The sequence below is a fragment of the Mirounga angustirostris genome, unplaced genomic scaffold, assembly GCF_029215605.1.
Source record: "Mirounga angustirostris isolate CCGP_5_RB_7025 unplaced genomic scaffold, mMirAng1.0.hap1 SCAF_12, whole genome shotgun sequence".
Classification (NCBI taxonomy): Eukaryota; Metazoa; Chordata; class Mammalia; order Carnivora; family Phocidae; genus Mirounga; species Mirounga angustirostris.
In genome coordinates this window covers 22,663,871-22,683,049 of record NW_026991720.1, presented here as the reverse complement: position 1 = coordinate 22,683,049, position 19,179 = coordinate 22,663,871, and the positions used below count along the sequence as shown (strand labels likewise).

General features: G+C 43.0%; 1 protein-coding gene and 1 long non-coding RNA gene across 10 annotated transcripts in view; one reads left to right on the top strand and one right to left on the bottom strand.

The window, feature by feature from the left end:
• Nucleotides 1–15,588, bottom strand: part of LOC123835317 (uncharacterized) — a 40,202-nt gene extending 24,614 nt beyond the window's left edge. The window contains exons 1-2 of one of the 2 annotated variants that reach the window (XR_006788716.3): nt 15,202–15,588; nt 13,115–13,505 (exon numbers count right to left, since the gene is read on the bottom strand). This is a non-coding gene — a long non-coding RNA (uncharacterized LOC123835317). The remainder of the gene's footprint in view (nt 1–13,114; nt 13,506–15,201) is intronic. The other variant, XR_006788717.3, reaches the window with a different exon arrangement.
• Nucleotides 15,589–15,625: 37 nt separating this feature from the next.
• Nucleotides 15,626–19,179, top strand: part of NRF1 (nuclear respiratory factor 1) — a 139,354-nt gene continuing 135,800 nt past the window's right edge. For 3 of the 8 annotated variants that reach the window (XR_010406382.1, XR_010406381.1, XM_054505201.2), the window contains exon 1: nt 15,626–15,764. The gene's annotated coding sequence lies outside the window, so the exon portion shown is untranslated. The remainder of the gene's footprint in view (nt 15,765–19,179) is intronic. The other 5 variants (XM_064574958.1, XM_045864279.2, XM_045864285.3 and 2 more) reach the window with 3 other exon arrangements.

Sequence of the window (19,179 nt, the reverse complement as noted above, 5' to 3'; positions counted from 1 at the left end):
GTGTTGTTTGCTTCTGCGAACTTTCTTCTAAAATATTGTATTCATTACGAAAATAATGTAATCATACAAACAAAATTTTGAAAAACAGAAACCAACAAAATCCCTAACCTATCTTATCAATTTATATACAAATTACTTTATAATTTTAATACATGTTCTTCTAATCTTTTTTCCTTCACAAACATTTAGCTGGTCTTAAATTCAGTGAGACAATTTTTTCTCATTCAGAGTTTTAGTCACTTTCTTTATAATCTAAAAATATATTTAAATTTTATATTTACCCAGCATTTAAGGTCATCGCTAAAATACTCAGCAATGTGAATGTATGTCAAGTAAAAATACAAAGTAAACTTCACCTAGCTGTTCAAAAAATAGCATAACAATATATCTTGAATTCCAAATACCTCAAAGCAGTTTATACTCTTGATTTATTTGCATAAAAGGGACAATGTTTTATTTGCTCTACTCTTTTGGTACAAAAAACATGACACATGGTCAATTGATAATGGGGCCACAACTACATTGCAAGTTTTCCTGTCCTGCTCCTGCATTACAGTGGGCCTGGCACCAAAATATCAAATATCCAACTTAAAGAACTCTACCTCATGTAACTCTTCCAGTCTCTGCTCTCCAAATACATCAAATGACTGGCTATTTAGATAATATAAATACACTGCTAAAATGTTGTCTTTAGGCTCATGCTTGAAAACACCTTATAGATGGGGCAATTCTTTTTTCAAATCTTCCTCTATCGTAGAAGTAATACATCATAATGAATATACCTAGAGGTACTAGTTTGGGTACCTCTGAAAGCAATCTTGTGGCCAAGGATTACAGGGCGAGCCTTTTATTTGGGAAGTGATCCCAGGAAGCCCTGTTGGAAATGGGCAAGTGAGACAGGGAAGGAAGGCAACAGAAGGTATGTGATACAACAGGGGCCTGTTGTGGGCATTGAGGCTGGATCCCATAGAAGAACTCTGGGAAACAGTATAGAACATGCCTCATGGGGTCCCAACCAAGGAGTGAGGAAGCTGGGGTTCTTATCCTCCAGCTCCCACCCATTTGCTGATGGAGGGCTATTGTTGGGGGTCTAACTCCCTAGGATTTCTGGCCCATCCTTAGCTGGAGCAGGGCCAAGAGAGCCAATATGGATACATTGTTATTAATGTTGGGGACTTCTCAGTTGCTGCTTCAGCTCTTTTTTCTCTTCCTTTCTCTTTTTTCTCCTTCTGGTATTTCATTGATGTGTACATTACACCTTTTGTTATAGTCCCACGGTTCTTGGATATTGGGTTCTGTTTTTTTTTCAATATTTTTTCTCTTTGCATTTCGGTTTTGGACATTTCTATTGAACTATATCTTCAAGCTCACTAATTCTTTCCACATCTGTGTCCAGTGTACTACCTACTCTATCAAAGCCATTCATTTTCATAATGGTGTTTTTGATTTCTAGCATTTCTTTTTGATTGTTTCTTAGAATTTCCATCTCTCGGGCGCCTGGGTGGCTCAGTTGGTTAAGCGACTGCCTTCTGCTCAGGTCATGATCCCAGGGTCCTGGGATCGAGTACCGCATCGGGCTCCCTGCTCTGCAGGGAGCCTGCTTCTCCCTCTCCCACTCCCCCTGCTTGTGTTCCCTCTCTCGCTGTCTCTCTCTGTCAAATAAATAAATAAAATCTTTAAAAAAAAAAAAAAAGAATTTCCATCTCTCTGCTTACATTACTTATTTGTTTTTATATGTTGTCTATTTTTGCCATGAGAGTCCTTAGCATAGTAATCATAGTTATTTTAAATTCTGGTCTGATAATTCCAGTATCCTTGCCATATCTGAGTCTGGTTCTGATGCTTGAGCTGTGAGGGGCAGGGGAAATATTATAAAGCATGATGATTAGATCTTAGTCTTTTAGTGAGCCTGCGCTCCTGGGCTGTGACCTTTATGAGTGCTACTCAATCTCTTCATCCTCCCTTTAGGTGAGACAGAAAGGCTAGAGGGGGCTAGAGTTCAGTATTTTCCTTTCCTCAGGTCAGTTAGGCTCTGGTGAAATAGTTTGTCTTAAGGGCAGGCCTTGTTAGGAGAAGAAAATATTCTGGGCAAATTTCAAAATGGCACCCCACCCCCCAACACACACTCCCAAAAGCATGAGGGAATTTTTCTTTTTTTTTTTTTTTAAGTAGCCTCCACAACCAGCATGGAGCCCAACGCGGGGCTTGAACTCACAACCCTGAGATCAAGACCCAGAGATCAAGACCTGAGCTGAGATCAAGAGTCAAACGCTTAGGAGCGCCTGGGTGGCTCAGTCGTTAAGCGCGTCTGCCTTCGGCTCAGGTCATGATCCCAGGGTCCTGGGATCAAGCCCCGCATCGGGCTCCCTGCTCTGCGGGAGGCCTGCTTCTCCCTCTCCCACTCCCTTTGTGTTCCTGTTCTAGCATTGTCTCTCTCTGTCAAATAAATAAATAAAATCTTAAAAAAAAAAAAAAAGAGGCAAATGCTTAGCCAACTGAGCCACCCAGGTGCCCCACTTCTTATTTTCAATGTGAGAATCTGGTGGAGGTAAAATACACAAAAATATGGGAACCCCTAATACTGGGCCCCCTAGAGTTCTTAACTCTCAAATTTGTCCACACTGAGCCTCCAGCAATTTGTCAATTACAGTTTAGGTTTCCCTACCACATCTTCACCAGCAATTGGTATTGTTTTTTTTTTATTTTAGCTATTCTAATAAGTATGTAGTGGTATTTCATTATTGTTTTAATCTGCATTTCCCTTATGACATATGATGTTGAACATGTTTTCATATGCTTCCCTCTCATTTTAAAATTCATTATAAATATAGTTCACTGTTAAAGAAAATAGGATAATTTACTGTGATGTTTATAACATATATAGAAGAAAAACCTATGAGAAAGATAGAAGAAAGGATAGGCAGCCAGAAATGGATTTAGATTGTAGTTGAGTTCTTATGTTAAACATGGAGTGATATAATATCAAATGAAGGTAGACTGTGATAAATTAAAGGCACATATTTGTAAAATCTAGAGCAACCTGAAAAAAATAAACAAAGAGGTCAAACTAATAAGTGCATAGTTGAGATAAAGTGGAATCATAAAAGAAAAATAAATCCTCAGTCCAAAAGAAGATGGGCAAATATAAAAATGGAGCAAAAAAACCCACATGGAATAGTATACACTTTACAAGATGATAAATTTAAAACCAACCATATTGATGATCACATTAAATGGAAATAGTCTAAACACCCCAATTAAAAGGCACAGATTATCAGACTAGAACAAAAAGCAAATTTCAAGTATTTGCTATCTACAAGAAATACACTTCAAATATAAAGAGATAGCATTATCATAGCATTATCCATTGAAGATGACAACCCAATAGCAATGATTACTCCTAGTATCTAGACTGTGGTCCCTAAATACCCTTCCCCACTAATAGGAATGGCTGATTACTAGTATGAGGCAGGAATGAGCCTGAGAAATTTTATTTGGCCCTGGGATATCTTCTTACTATAGAAAGCAAGTGAGACTCACAAGCCATAATGAATATGTAAATAAAACAAAACACTTAACTATACACTTAAAAATAGTTAAGATATTAAATTTTTTATTATATGCATGTTATGGGTTGAATTGCATCCTCTTGAAATTCATATGTTGAAGTCCTAACTCCCAGCACCTCAGAATGTGACTGTATTTGGAGATAAGGTCTTTTAAGAAGTAATTAAGTTAAATGGGATTGTTAGGGTGGCCCTAACATGACCAGTGTCCCTAGAAGATGAGGAAACTTGGACACAGAGAAAGAGGGATAACAGACAGCTGCATGTATAGAGAGATGACCATATGAATACACATCAGGAAGGTGGCCTTCAGCAAGTCAAGGAGAGAGGCATCAGAAGAAACCAAACCTGCTGACATCTTGAGCTCATGCTTCTAGCCTACAGAACTGTAAGAAAATAAAGTTCTGTTGTGTAAGCTACCCAGTCTGTGGTATTTTGTTAATGGCAGCCTGAGCAAACCAGTAGAGTGTATTTTACCACAGTTAAAAATAAACAAACCTAAGTTGACTCTCAAGAAAAGAGAAAGCCCAAAACAAGGAAACAAAACTATGTATTGGCCACCTGACTGTCTGTGGGCTGCTATGGAAAGTCACAGAAAGTGCTCTTTGAGTCATGTTGATTGGTGTCACCATATTTGTGTGGGGCCTCATTTCAGTTGGGCTCTCGACACTAGTGGTCAGCCTCTTGTCTGCCCTTGCATGGTGCTTTCTCCCTAAGCAAGGCCTGTTCTACATCTTCGCCATTGTTCTGGAGCTATTGACTGCTGGGTCCCCTTTTCAGCAGACGACTTAGTCCCCTGCCTCACAGAGGAAACAGGACAAACCAGCTTGAATCCTCTCTCCTTCATGAATCCCTTATAAACACTCACATCTATATCCTCACCCATCCTTCCTTCTTCCCCTCTGGCTTCTCTTAAATGTGAAGGTGCCCCACCTCCTTTCAGCCTCATCCCACTTTTGTGCTTTCTCTTCTCCTTAGGGTCCTTGCTCCATCAATTCCTCCCTCTTCCTGTAGTTTCAACCTTTCTCTTTCTACTGGCTCCTCTCCAGAAGCCTAAAAATATGTTCAACACTCCCTCATTCTACCTTGACTTTATCTCTCTCTAGCTTCCACAACCTCTCCATTACTCCTTTTTATCCATCATTCTTAAATGAATAGCCTACTCTAGTTACCTCTCCTCTCCCATTTCCCCTTTATTCTGCTACCCATCGAATTCTGGTTCCTTCTTTCCTCCTTTCCTTCTTTCCTTCCTTTCCTTTTTTCCTTCTAATTTTATTTTTAAGTAGTCTCTACACCCAACATGGGGCTTGAACTTACAACCTTGAGGTCAAGAGTCACATGCTCTACAGACTGAGCCAGCCAGGCACCCCATGAATTCTGGTTTCTGTTTGCACCATTACAGTGACTATTCTGGCAAAGTTCTTTCATGACCTTGTGTTGCTTAGCTCTCCCCTCCACCACTGCTAGCTGAATGCCTCCAACTGGATGTATATACAACTGGCATCCCAGTCTCAGTATGTCATAATTGAAACACATCATTTTTTTTCTCAAATGAACTTCCCTTCCTGTCTTTATTTTTGTTAATGGAGCTGCTATCACCAGCTCCATACTTCAGCCTCATCTTTGGGCTTTGGGGTTGTTTTTGTTCAGTAATTTTACTCTTTTTTTTTTTTTAAGATTTTATTTATTCATTTGAGACACAGAGATACAGAGAGAGAGCATGAGCAGGGGAGAGGCAGAGGGAGAGGGAGAAGCAGGCTCCCTGCTGAGCCAGGAGCCCGATGTGGGGCTCGATCCCAGGACCCTGGGATCATGACCTGAGCTGAAGGCAGATGCTTAACCATCTGAGCCATCCAGGCGCCCCTTTGTTCAGTAATTTTAAGGAATTGTTTTTTACCAGGTAATACACATCAAAATGATTCAAAATTCAAAAGGTTCATTGATGTACATTGAAAAGGCTCTCCCATACTGAACACCAATTATCTACCTCCCCTCTTCACAGGCCAGTAATGCCAAAGTTTTGTGTGTATTTCTTTAGGGATATATGCCTATATTTTGCATATGTAAGAAGTATTTTTATTTACATTTTTTCCCTTTTAAAAATACAAATGATGGGGGAAGGGGCTGGGAGGTGGGCAAAATGGGTGAAGGGGGTCAAGAGGTACAAATCTCCTTATTTGTTATAAGACAAATAAGTCACGGGGATATAATTTACAGCATGGTAACTATAGCCAATAACATTGTAATGCATATTTGAAAGTTGCTAAGAAAATAAATCTTAAAAGTTCTCATCACAAGAAAAAATTTGTTTTTAACTTTTGTATGGTAACAGATGGTAACCAGATTTATTGTGGTGACCACTTTGCAATGTATACAAATATCAAATCATTATGCTGTATACCTGAAACTACTATAATGATATAGGTCAATTATACCTCAACAGCAATAACAAAACAACAAAAACCCAGGCAAAATAAAAAAAAAATACAAATAGCATACCATATACACAGTTCTACTTGCATTTTTCATGTATATATTTTGGACATCATTTCATCAAATGCTTTTTCATCCTTTGTTATAGCTGCACAGAGTTTAGCAGTATTTCGAATTCCTCTCTTCCCTCGTCTCCAACATCCAATCAATTGTCAAGTTGTATTAATTGTGTATTATTTTTCCTATAGTCTCTCCATTCCTGGTGCCAGTTTGTTTAGACTTTCACCTTTCTGCCTGGATTAACACAATAGCCTCTAAATGTTTGCCTTGACCTTAGCCCTTCCTTTTTTAGTTCAGGCCATTCTGTTCAATTAATCTTCTTAAGTACTGCTCTGATTATGTCACTTCTGAGTTTCTAACAGTCACCACTATTTTCTTGTTGCCTGCAGAGTCTCACTCTATGTTCCCTCCTTTTTTCTTACTGTGCCCTCCTTCCTTATGCTCTGGATACTTAAGTCATGTCATACTCAAGAGTCTGATGATTCTAGAGCAATCCTTTTGTGTTCTCACAGGAGTACTTTTGATAATGTTAACTTTACCTTGAGTTATATGACCTTGCCACCAAGTCCAACTCCTTCCTCCCCAAGGTCCAGCTCAGGTACTAACTTTCCTATGAAGTCCTCCTGACCCTCACTATTAGCCAGGGTCAGATGTGGGATGAGCCCAGAAAGGTGCCTAAGGAGCAAAATTTAAGGAGGCACGCTCACTCAGGGTTGTGGAAGCACCAAGCTTGCACTCACATAACCCTGAGAGTCAGTGGCTCCTTGCTTGCCTCGTTCTAGTCCAGCCCTGCTGTTAGCAGTTCTGGGCCTCCTGTAAGTCCCCAAAGAGCTTGCTTTGTACATCTCTAGTGGATTTTCTCTTCTTACCTGTATCATAGTTATTGATAACAGAATTTCTCTTCTCCTCACTGCTCTGAGCAAATTGAGTACAGAACCCCAAGCCTGCTCCATAGTGGATCTGTGGTGTCTTGCGCAGAGCCTCATACACACAGATATACATTCACTAGAACTCTTTAGCTTGGGAGTGTCTACCCAGCAGAAACTTCAACTCAAAGTCCTTTAGGCCAAAAAGGCAATTTATTAGGAGAATATTCAGGAACTTAGGGAACCCATCAGCAGGGATCCTGTGAATACCAAGAAGAGAACTATGGACTAGAGCACTGTGGGGACCCTGGGAAATTCTCTCTTGTGTCTTCTCTCACTACTGATGGACTGTCTCTGTTCCCCAGTTGATTTGGTGGAAAATGGTTCTGCTTACAGCTCCCAAAGTTAAAAAAAAAAGTTGTAAAGTTAGAGAGAGAGAGATCTCAATTCCAATTTCAAAATCTCCAGGAAATGATCTGATTAGCCAACTTGAGTCAGGTACCTATTTCCAGACTAATCATTCGTGGCCAGACTAATCATCTGTGGCTAGAGGGATAGTGCAGCCTTGGGGACCTCAGGGGTGTTCATGGATCTTTTCTCTAACTCCACCATTAATGTGACTCAGCTCTAGCATGATTCCAGTCTGTATCTCTTAGTCAAACATGCTAAACTCCCAGGACAGAGAATATACTTGGCATAGCTTGGGTCAAGTTCATGCCTGAGTCAGTCTTCAATGGGGGATGAGGGTTTTGAAGCATAGGAGTGACTTCTGGGGGCCATTTCTGCGAATGGGGGCAGTTTCCAGAGAAGGGGAATCTCTTGAGTTAGCAAGTCACACCCAAAGGTGACCGTTAAAAGGTATTTGTTGAATAAGTAAATGAGTGAATGATATTTAAAAAGAGCAACTGTCTAAAGCTATTAGGTAAGTATTAGGGAGTTACTGGACAACTCACTTGCTCCATCACCCTCAAGATCTAATCAGTCTCCAAACACCTATTAAGCTTTCTTCCAGATGTCTCCCAAATCCCTCCCTCCCTTCTAAGCCACGGGCACCACCAGTTTGCATTCATGCCTGATTGCTCTGCCTCAGCCTTCCCCACCTCCACTCCATGCTGCTGCCTGCCAGAGTAATCTTCCCAAAACATATGGCTTCCCTGTTGCCACCCGTCACTCAATCTGTCTGAAACCAAACACATCCTCTTTCCATCTAAATTGGCTGTCCCTTTAGATGACTGTCGAACACACCACCATCTTTCTGTCATTTACTTCTTAAAACCTTGGAATTACCTCTGACCTTTGCCCTCCTAGTCCCTCAGTATTTCATTAGTTACCAAGCAATGTTGAATTTTCCTTTATTTCCCCGTTGGTTTTTCTTTTTCTTTTAAACATTTCCAGCCTAATTTTGGTCTGTTAGGGAGTTCAGAATATCTTCCAAAGACTGTTATTAAAATGATATGGAGAAGATATCTTGTTGGAGATCTGGGAATGCCTAAATCCTGTCTAGGCCAGCCATCTCCCTTTCCCGAGAGGTCACTAGGGGAAATATAAGGAAAGGGAACAATGACACAACTAGGCAAAAGAGAACTTTATTATTAGCTGGGTATTTGGCCTCAAACCACAATGCAGAAGTCAGGAAAGACAGGCTGGACTCTGGTCATCTCTGTCTATTCCCCCCAACTTGATGCCCAAACATGAGTCTTAGAACTTTACTTCCTAGTGGCATGAAAAGCCACCCTCACCAGAGAAATTGGACAGAAAGACAAATCTGCAACTTCTCTGCCCAAAGGCTGGGGCTGTCCAAGCCATCATAGGTGGGGCTATAGCCCCAGGGCCTGGAGACTTCCTAGAAGGAGAAAAGAGAAGATGCTGGCTTGGGTGCCTCCAAGTAGGGCAAAGAGAGCCCTGTTACCACTCAGGATATGTTGACAGTAGAAGGGAGAACACACTTACCCATCCTGAACCTTCTACCTTTTAAAGTCTCTACCCCTAGAAAATGTACTTTAAGCCATATTCTCCAATTTCAGCAAGTTTTTCTTCCTTTGTGGATATGGGTATGACTTTGGGGTGGGGTGAAATTTCTTGCTCACCATCCTGACTCCACCCTAAAGAGAGTGAAGAACTGGCGAGCCTTGAGTGCCTTCTAGGGATCAGTGGCTCAATTCATATTTGGATTCCTGGTGAATCTACACTATTCTGACTTTGTAAGTGTCTTGCTCAAAATTGTCAAAAGCCAACTGTTGCCCCGAACTAAGAACCAATTCCTAAGAAGGCCATTAGGACCCTCTACAGCCTGGCCCAATCTACCTTTTTTTTTTGTCATTAGGAATGACCTTAGGATTGTGGCAGACAGGTCAAGAATAGGGAAAGGATGCCAAATGTAATCATCCAATGAAGAGATCAGTTGGATCTAATCAAGAGAAGAGGGAACTTAAGATTGTTACCAGAATTTTATCTACCCCATAACCTGATCAATGGGTCCAGAAAGAACTAGGTTAGGCACCAGGGGGAATCTAATCTGTAGGGTAGGGCAGGATCTAGGAGAATTCTGTTGACATAGATTATATTAAAGGGACTTGGCATGTTCACAGTGGTGGCAGAAGAATCTCTCTGATATATCTTGGCCAAAAAGCAATCTCAGCCTACTGAGATGGGAATCCCCATTCTCCTGCAGAGGCAAGTCAATTGGCTGGCTTGAGGCAGTCACCTCAATGGCTTGGGATGATAAATAGTATTTAATCCTAAAAAGTTCAGAATTATATATGAGAATGATGGAATAAATCCACAGAATTTGTATTTTTGTCTTAACTCCAATAATATTCTGTGTAATTTGGTATTTTCAATGTTTGTAAGATGTAGATAATTTATTAGAGAATCTGATAAATTAGCCTTGTGATTCCAATGTAAAATATATAATTCAGTAATTGATTTCAGAGTTGTATTAGAGATTTTTATTAGTTTGCAAATGGTATTGAAAGGGACTTTGGGGGTGCCTGGCTGGCTCAGTGAAAAGAGCATGTGACTCAATCTCAGGGTCTAGAGTTCAAGCCCCACATTGGGCATGGAGCCTACTTTAAAAAAAAAGAGAGAGAGAGAGAGAGTTTGAGGGGTGTCTGGGTGGCTCGGTCGGTGAAGTGTCTGCCTTTGGCTCAGGTCATGAATCCAGGGTACTGGGATCGAGCCCCACTTTGGGCTGCCTGCTCAGCAGAGAGTTTGCTTCTCCCTCTGCCTCTGCCCCTCTCCCCACTCATGCATGCTCTCTTTCTCTCTCTCAAATAAATAAAATCTTTAAAAAAGAGAGAGTTTGACATTCACTATACTTAAAGTTGAATATATTAGATTTTAAAATTTATTAGATTTTAAATATATTAGGTTTGCTAGATAACTGACTAGGAGCAAGTAACTTAATTTCTTGTGTCTGAGTTTTCTTATCTATGAAATAGGTATAATTATAGTACCTATTTCATAACATTGCTGGGAAGGAATTAATGAGTTCACACAGGAGTTTGCAATAGTACCTGACTTTTAGTGAATGCTCAGTAAGTTAGTTATTGTTGTTGTTATTATTCTTTATATGAGGACATTCTGTTTATTAGATCAGGCATTTAAATACAGAGTTTAAAAGGCAAGGTAGATATGTATATAAATGCAGTTTAAAATGTTTAGTGGTTATTTAACAACATTAAATGAGTGAAGTAGTTATTTAAAGGAGTGTAGTGTATTCCAGTTGAGTTGAAGGAGCATTAATCAGCCTTTTCTCAAGGACAAGGCCCATGTTTCCCACCGTATCCCCAGCACTCTGGCATTTGGTATAGAGAGGTGCCCAATAAATGTGTGTTGAATTGACCTGACAAGTCATATAAAAAGGATTCTAAGATGTTATATCCAAAAGACATTGTTAATTGAGACAGGGACTACAGGAGGAGGAGCAGCTTTGAGGGAAGATAATGAGGCCAGGTTTTAACTGACTGAACTTGCAGTGTCTATATGACAGGAGTTCCTGATCATAGTTCAAAGTCTCACAGGCAGGACAGACACTCAGGAAACAGTTTGAAGCAGGAAATACATAGGATAGGGGGTCATCAACAGACTTTGGGTTCAGGGAGAGGAGGGCCCTTTGAAAATGACTGTTAAAATTTCCTAGATTTTGAAATAGATGAGATCAACTTAAAGGCTCAAAGAAAAATAGATTTTAAAAGTTATTACTTTTTTTTTTTAAAGATCATTTATTTGAGAGACAGAGACAGCACAAGCAGGAGGGGCAAAGGGAGAAGGATAGAGAATCTCAAGCAGACTCCACACTGAGCATGGAGCCCAACATGGGACTCGATCTCATGACCCTGAGATCATAACCTGCACTGAAATCAAGAGTCGGACCCTCAACTGAGCCACCCAGGCACCTTAAAAGTTGTTACCTTAATACAGAAATATTAATTTAAATAAAGTAACAGTAAACAGTCTTTTCCATCCTCTTTTCCCCAAACCATCCTCAGGCATACAAAAACTCACCTTGACATTTCTAACCTTGTAACACATTGCTCCCTTACACAAATCCCTTGTCTTGGCATCCCTTGAATGCTCTCCCTAGCTTTTGGGGGAGTCCCCAGGGATATTTACATGTGCTCACACTTATTCATCATCATCACCACCACAACAGCCACCATCTATCACACCTGTATTTTGTACCAAGCAATTTGCATGATTAATGATAATTAGGAAGAGCTAATAATACCTAGCGCTTACAATGTGCTTCCTGGGTCCAGGCTCTGTCTGGAGTCCTTATATTACCTCTTAACCTCCACATCTTGGGCAGAGAAACAGAGGCTTAAAATGTTGAGTGACTTGTCAAGGTCTCACAGGTAGGAAGTGGTATGGCCAGGCTTTGAACCAGGAGTCTGATTCCAGAACCCATATTACGATGTGGCCTCTGAAAGCATGGGGGTGTGGCTCCTGGGGCCAGCACTCTCTGGAAAAGCAGACCCTGCCTGGGCCAGCCTTTGGTGTTCCCAAAGAGGCAAAACTCCCTTGTATTGTTTATAAAGTTCCAGGTTCCTGGTAATCCTTATGGGGCTGGAGCCGCACAGATTCCAAAGTAGAAATGGGGAGGCTGCTACTCTTGGTGACTCTTACACAGTGGGTCCTGAAGGGTCCCTTGTGAAAACTGTTGCTTCAGCCATCTTTCTTCATCTCCTTATCCCCTGTGGTTCCCCCTACCCACCCTAAGGGACACAGTCAAATCTAGAGCTAAAAGCCTCCCACAAGTCAGATCCTGTCAAGTGTCCCACTAGTGAGCAAACCACCTTGGACAGGCCTGCATGCTGGCTGCCCCAACTAAGACCTACCTTGCTGCTTTACTTACTAAACACACTTGGAGGCCTCCCACTTCCACCTATTGCTCGGTCTCCCACAACAATCCACCCGGTTAAAGGGTCTTCACCTTTCTGCTCTATGCCCATAAGAATCTTGCCCACCCTTCAAGGCCAAATCAAAGTACATCTCTCTGAAATTTCCCACATAAGTTCAATTCTGATTACCCGGAGCATTTATTATCTGTAGGACGACTCATTTGGTTCTTAGCACACACTATAATTCAGCCAGCCAAATGACCAGCAGCTTCTTTTTTTTTTAAAGATTTTATTTATTTATTTGAGAGAGAGAGAGACCACGAGTCGGGGTGAGGGGCAGAGGGAGAGGGACAAGCAGACTCCCCACTGAGCGGGGAGCCCAACACGGGGCTCAATCCCAAGACCCTGAGATCATGACCTGAGCTGAAAGCAAACATTTAACCAACTGAGCCACCTAGGTGTCCGCAAATGACCAGCAGCTTATTGAAAGCAAAGCCAACTTGGGAATCTCCTGCATTGCCAAGGCTGATGAACTCCCAATATATTCTCAAGGGTCTAGGCTTCTTTTTATCCTTGCTCTGGGTGCCAAGATTAAGTCACCTTAAGTCAGTCTGCCTTTCTTTTTCTTTCTTTCTTTTCCTTCTCTCTTCCTTCCTTCCTCCCTCCCTCCCTGTTTGCTTGTTTCTTCCTTCCTTTCCCTCCCTCCCTTCTTTCTCTCGTTCTTTCTGCTCTAGGCAGGGTTGAACTCACAGTCCTGACACCAAGAGCCACACACCCCACTGACTAAGCCAGCCAGGCGCCCCAAGTCATCCCTTCTTTCTTAATGCAACTACTACCTACACCTTACCTTATAGAGTTGTCTTCTGACATTATCCTGTCTACAGTTTCTGACTTCCACGTGCTGAAGCTGATCACTGTCACTTCATTGGAATCCAGTTCTTTTAATCTCTTAGGGTAGATTTTTCTGCTTTTTTCCCTGAGACTGATTCTACAATATTTGGTTATCCAGAATGAAGAGGCTTTTGGATAGAGGAACTGGGGTTCACAGGCTCATTTGTCTTAAGAAAATAACTTGCATGTCTGAGGAGGATGGACACAGAGGTCTCTCATTATATGTTTATTGAAGGTCTACTATGAGCCAGGCATTGCGTGAGATGCTGGTATAAAATCATGAACAAGATGAAATCCCTGCCCTCCGGCAGCTTCTGGATTGTGGAGGATTCATGGTCTGAGAAGTGCTGTGGAGAAAGAGTAATGCAGTACTTTCAAACTTTTTGTAGCTGTAATCCAGTAAACCAGTATCATGATCCAGTACAAATACACAAACCTATGTACATACATTTATATATCTGAAATAAAAACTTCACAAAACAAGAGCCTTAGTAAGTTTGATGCTCTCTGATATTTTCTATTTCTTTTATGAAATGTTGGTCATGACCCACTAAGTTCATTTTGTGCTTCCTCAGTGGGGATCAACCTGCAATGTGAAAATGCTGGTAATGGTTAAGAGCACAACTCTGAGGTCAAGCTGATGGCTTTCAGACCTGGCTCCACCTCTTATTGTCTGGGTTTGGGCAAATAATCTCTACATGCCCTTGTTTCTCTACCTGCAAAATGAAATAATAATAACAGTATATCGGGCGCCTGGGTGGCTCAGATGGTTAAGCGTCTGCCTTCGGCTCAGGTCATGATCTCAGGGTCCTGGGATCGAGTCCCGCATTGGGCTCCCTGCTCCTTGGGAGCCTGCTTCTCCCTCTGCCTTTCCCTCTCGCTCTGTCTCTCATGAATAAAAAAATAATAATAATAATTAAATAATAATAATAATAATAACAGTATATCTGCCTCATGGCCTCTCCTTGAGAATTAAATGAGAAAGGAGATAATTTGTGTAAAGGACTTAAAATAGGCCCTGAAACATTCTGAGTGCTCAGTAAGCACAAGTGATAAATACTGGGTATGATGCTAAAAGAGCCAAAGCATTCAATTTGGGGGGATTCGAGAATGCGTCCTGGAGGAAAAGGCATTAATGTTGAGACCTAAAGAAGTGACAGGTGACGAGAAGGTATAAAGAATGGAGAAGAAAGTTCTGTGCAGAGAGAGCAGCCCTTGCAAAAATTATGAGGTGGGAGAATGTCCTGCCATGTATGACTTGAGAGCTTCCTGATTTGGCTGCAGCCTGAGGGAGAAGTCTGTGGCAGATGAGGTCGAAGATGGCCACAGGGGTGAGGTCACCAAGGGCCTTGAGGCCAACTCAAAGAATTTTAGGCTTTAACTTATGTGCAATGGGATCTTATTAAGCCTGTTAAGCAGGGAAATGACATGTTTTCTTTTTTGAAAGACCACTCAAGCTATGGGGGGTAGAATGGATTGGAGAGGGCAATTCCTGCAGCAGGGAGACCATGTAGTCTTTCGCAGCATCTTGATTAGAGATGATTTGGTAGCCTGAACCAACCATGCATCCTAACGCAATGGTTCTTAAATTATGGTGTTCATGAGAATTACCAGGACAAGGGGGGGGGCGCTGTTAAAAATGCAGTTTCCTGGGCTAACAAGCCAAGATTGTGGAGACAACCAATTGGGGCCCAGCATTTAAGTAATCAGCCCTACTGATCCTGATGCACGTAGTTTCCTGATCCCACTTCTAAAAACCAAGAACAAAAACTACCTCTCGTATGTCTCTAACATTAGTTTTTCTGCTACCCACTCCTCTTTACTTCTCAGGCACCTGCTTGGGGGTCCCTATTGCTTCTGACTCCCTGCACTGAACGTACAAACTCCTTGACAGCAAGGACTTCGTCTTTCTAATAGGTGCATCTCCAGCGTGCCCAGAACAAAACTGGCACACAAAGGGCCCTCTAGAAATGTTTGCCAAACGAATGAATGAGCGGATAAATTAAAATATTGCTTTGTGCAAAAATTTTTGCTTTTAAATACCTGGGCAGGGTTTGAAATCGGGAAACAAAGGTCATTCCGAAGACAGGGTGAAGATGAGACTGTCAAGACTGAGGAAAATGCGGGGAAGCCCGTTCCCAATTGTCGAGGCTTGTTCAGGAGGTGCTATAATTCTCGGGGCTGGGGGGCGAGAAACGTTACTATTTCCAGATTAGCAACCATCTTGGGCTGCCTGCGCCACTCTCCCAAGAGTCCACACTTGACTAATCCAGTTGCCTTCATGGTTCCGGCCCCATCCAACCCTGTCAAGCTAAACGTGGGCTCCCGGAGGCCGCGGGGGCCGGCAGAGACCCTCGCCCAGATCCCCCTCCCTGCCGGCCCCGCGGAGGCAACGCCGACCTCCTCATCATGGCGGCCGCCGGGCGGGGAAGCTGAGCCCGTGCGTCGCGTGCGTGCCTCCTCTCCCTCCCCTCCCCCTCCTCGGCGGCGGCGGCGGCGGCAGAGGCGGCAGCGCTCGCCATTGCCGCTGGTGGCAGGAGGCTGCGAGGAGCCGGCGCGGTCGCAGTCTCCACGGCGCAGGCCCACGGTAGCGCAGCCGCTCTGAGGTGAGTGCCCTACCGCGCAATCTCCAGCTATTTCAGCCCCGGCGCAGCCGCAACACGCCGCCCGCCCGCCGGCCGGCCGGCCCGCCCCGCAGCCTGCACCCTGCCGCCCCCGGCTCCGGGCCTGGGCCCCCGCCGGATTCGGCCCGCCTCGGGCGGGGGGCCCCGGCCCGGCCCAGTCAAACCGCCACCCCGAGGATGCGCAGGCCGCAGTAGGCCCCAGGCGTCCTGGCGGGCTCGGGAGGGAGGCGCTGCCCTCCCGAGAGCCCCAGGGTTCCGGCCTCCCCCGCCGCCTGAGGCTCTGGGGGCCGCGGCCTCCTCTCCACCGTAGAACCCGGAGCCCGGGCCCAGTCTTCCCGCGGGCTCGGGAGCGGGAGGCCTGGGAGAGCGCGCCGGGCCCGGGAGCGGGAGGTGGGCGGGCTGCGCGGGACCGGAGCCGCGGCTCCCCGCTCGCCCCCTCGGCCCTTCCCCGGTCTGGTCCGCGGGCGGCGCGGCGGGCCGGGCCGGGGCGCGGGAGCTGCTGTCTCCTGCGGGAGAGGAGTCTGGCTCTTCGGGCGGCCTCCGAAGCTTCCTCCCGCCGGGGTGGCGTGGGCTTGTTACCCAGGTAGACCGGGGGACGCTCGAATATGGCGCGTTGCCCACCTTCTTGCAAGTTAGGAGGCGGCCCGGGCAGCAGCGGCGGCAGTTCGAGGAGGAGGGCGCAAAGTCCTTTTGTACGCAGAAATAAGGAGCGACATTGTGTTTTCTTCCCCAGCTGAGATGCTGCCGGTGGAGGGGCCTCGGTTCTTCCTATGCCTGGGGTGGTGGTCCTCTGGGTGAGGAGAGGGGGAGTGGCGCGCCCCTCGGAAGGAACCGAACTGTTGCCACTGTAAAGACAGGGGCTCTGGGTGGCCTTGTGCAAGGGTAGTATTTCACATCCCCAGCCTTTCGGGGAACTCAAGGGTTTGCCTCTGCATGTTGTCCACCTCACTGTGCAATGATGTCCACCGCCTCTCTCACCTGTTGTGTCGTTGCTGCTGGTCGCAAAGTTTCTACAGTGCATCTGACCGTGCCCATAAGAACTTGGAGTTGTTTAAAAATCTTAATATTTTTAGGGCTTCAAATGGTAATCTGCTCCAGCCAGTTGGAGGAGCTGTTGCCTGATCTCCATCCCTTCTTAAGCATTAGATTAGAATATATTAATTGCTTACTTCAGAGCTGGTGTCAGTTGTGCTTAATTTTTTTTGTGTTCAGAGCAAAATTCACGTTTTCTTAAGTGTGTAGAGACAATGGATTGGGAAACTTTCAAGGTGAAGGCGGTGTGAGTGAACCTGTCAGCTTGGACAGTGGTAACAGGAGAATGGGTTTGCGCATCTCACCTTTTTTCCCAGGGCATCGTCTATGCCCACGGTGATCCTTTTCCTATTTCATGTCCAGCCTTTTTTTAAAAAATTCCTTTTAGTTTGACTGAACAGTAGGTTATTGGGTTGTTCCTCACTCAAGAAAGGAGAGGCGAGGGGCCTTGGAGATGCTGGGGGTTTTGTTTTGTTTTTAGAGTTCAGTAGTAGTATCCAGATTTGTGTTTAAATGTTCTTGATGTGTTATCGCATAAGGTAATGAAAATATGACTAGAATCTGTGCATGAGTGTAATTTTCCTTATTTTATGAGCAGGAGAGGAAACATACAATTATCACATGTAATGTAATCCTTATTCTTTGGTGTGGAGAATTGTTTGTGTTAAGGGACTTTTTTTTCTTTTTCTTCTGACAGGCATTAAATGTGACTTTCAACTGGGTCCATGACAAAAACAAAAAATAAAACAATCAGATTAAGAAGTACTGCTTATTATCTTTTGGCACATCCTTATTTGAAGTCCTTTGATTTCATCTATGTGCCTTTCCCCTCCCCCCATCTCAAACTCAACATATATGAGAGAAAATGACTTTTTGCTTAGTAGTAAGTGGTCATATTCTCACTTAGCCAAAAAGAAAAGGAATCATCCTCAAGCTAGGAGTTTTCATGGGAATAGATTTCTTACCAGGTTTTAAGGAAATTTAGCTCCTGGATTTAGGAAATAACTCTAAGAGCAGCAGATAATGAGAGCCCTTGTCCAGATCTAGAAGGGATTAAAGAAGAAAGGATTTCAGGTTTCCCTCCCAATTCATATATATTCCAATGGAACCCAAAATTGCAGGTTTCTTGTTATTATTAAATCACAAGTGTACATCCATCTCTAATTTTGTTGGGGAGCTGAAGACAAACTCCCAGTGATTTAAATACCTGAATTTTCCATTGCCTGTATACTGTGAGTTCAAGCAGACCCCTGGGTTGTCTTCAAGAAGTATTTTATGTGAAATAATCACAAATGGGTGATTGTTTTAAGGGAAATTTAAGCTCCTTGGGGTCTGGGATTAAATTTTTTATACCTCATATATAATAAGGCATTCAGTAAATGTTTGTTGGGATATAATAATGATGAATAGTAATTTTTGAAATTAAAATTTTTTTCACAAGTATTTGAAAAAAACGTACTGACTTTTGGTTTTTGGAAGGGCTATGAATTGTCAGCCTTTAGAAGCACACCCTCCAGTCTGGAGAACAGGAAGTTATTGCGTATGTTCAGCTTCTGTTAGATCTCTTTAGGCAACCCCAGTGCTTTGTGCTGCAGTGGGCTTGTTCATCCACTTAGTGCCACTGTGAAAAATTGGAGTGTAAAGCGGGAACTCTGGGTTGTTGAGTCTCAGAAGTGTCTACTCTAACCTCAAGAATTTCAGTGCACCCTCTCTGGGGTTGTAATTAGTCCAGGAAATGTGATACTTGAATTTAAATGTTTGTGTGTGACTTTGTGTGATGCTTATTAATTATGTAATTATATGTGTGTGTGTGTATTGTATTTGGAAAATCAGTCTTAAATACCAGTCTTTTGTAAAAAACGTTTTAGAAAATTTTCTCTTTGTTCGTTCATGTTTTCCTTGAGAGCTAAAACTAGTGTTTTCAGCCTGAGCTTACCCAAGTATAATTTTTCATAAATGTTTAGTAAAACAGCAATGAAAAAGAAACCTACTTGTTAAGCTTATTTTAGAATCATTTTATTTAGACCAAGTCCAATCATTGTTTTGTTTTGTTTTGTTTTTGAGGCTCTGGATACGTGTTAATTTTTGTGCATTATGTATCATAGTTCCTTTCTTATTAGCTAAGGGATGGATTATTCACTTTCTGGGCTTTTCAGTTAGAACTTTGGTCCATCAATATTCTTCTAAGGTGAACGGGCTGGAAGAGAAATGGTAAAAGGAGGTGAAACAAATCAACTTCAGGTGTTTCCAGAAGATTACAACCACATTGAGCTATTGGAAACTTTCAATCTTGGAGCAACAAGAATGCTTTGTCTGAAGTTATTTTGATGTAATATGGACAAAAATTGGAAAATGAAAAGAATTT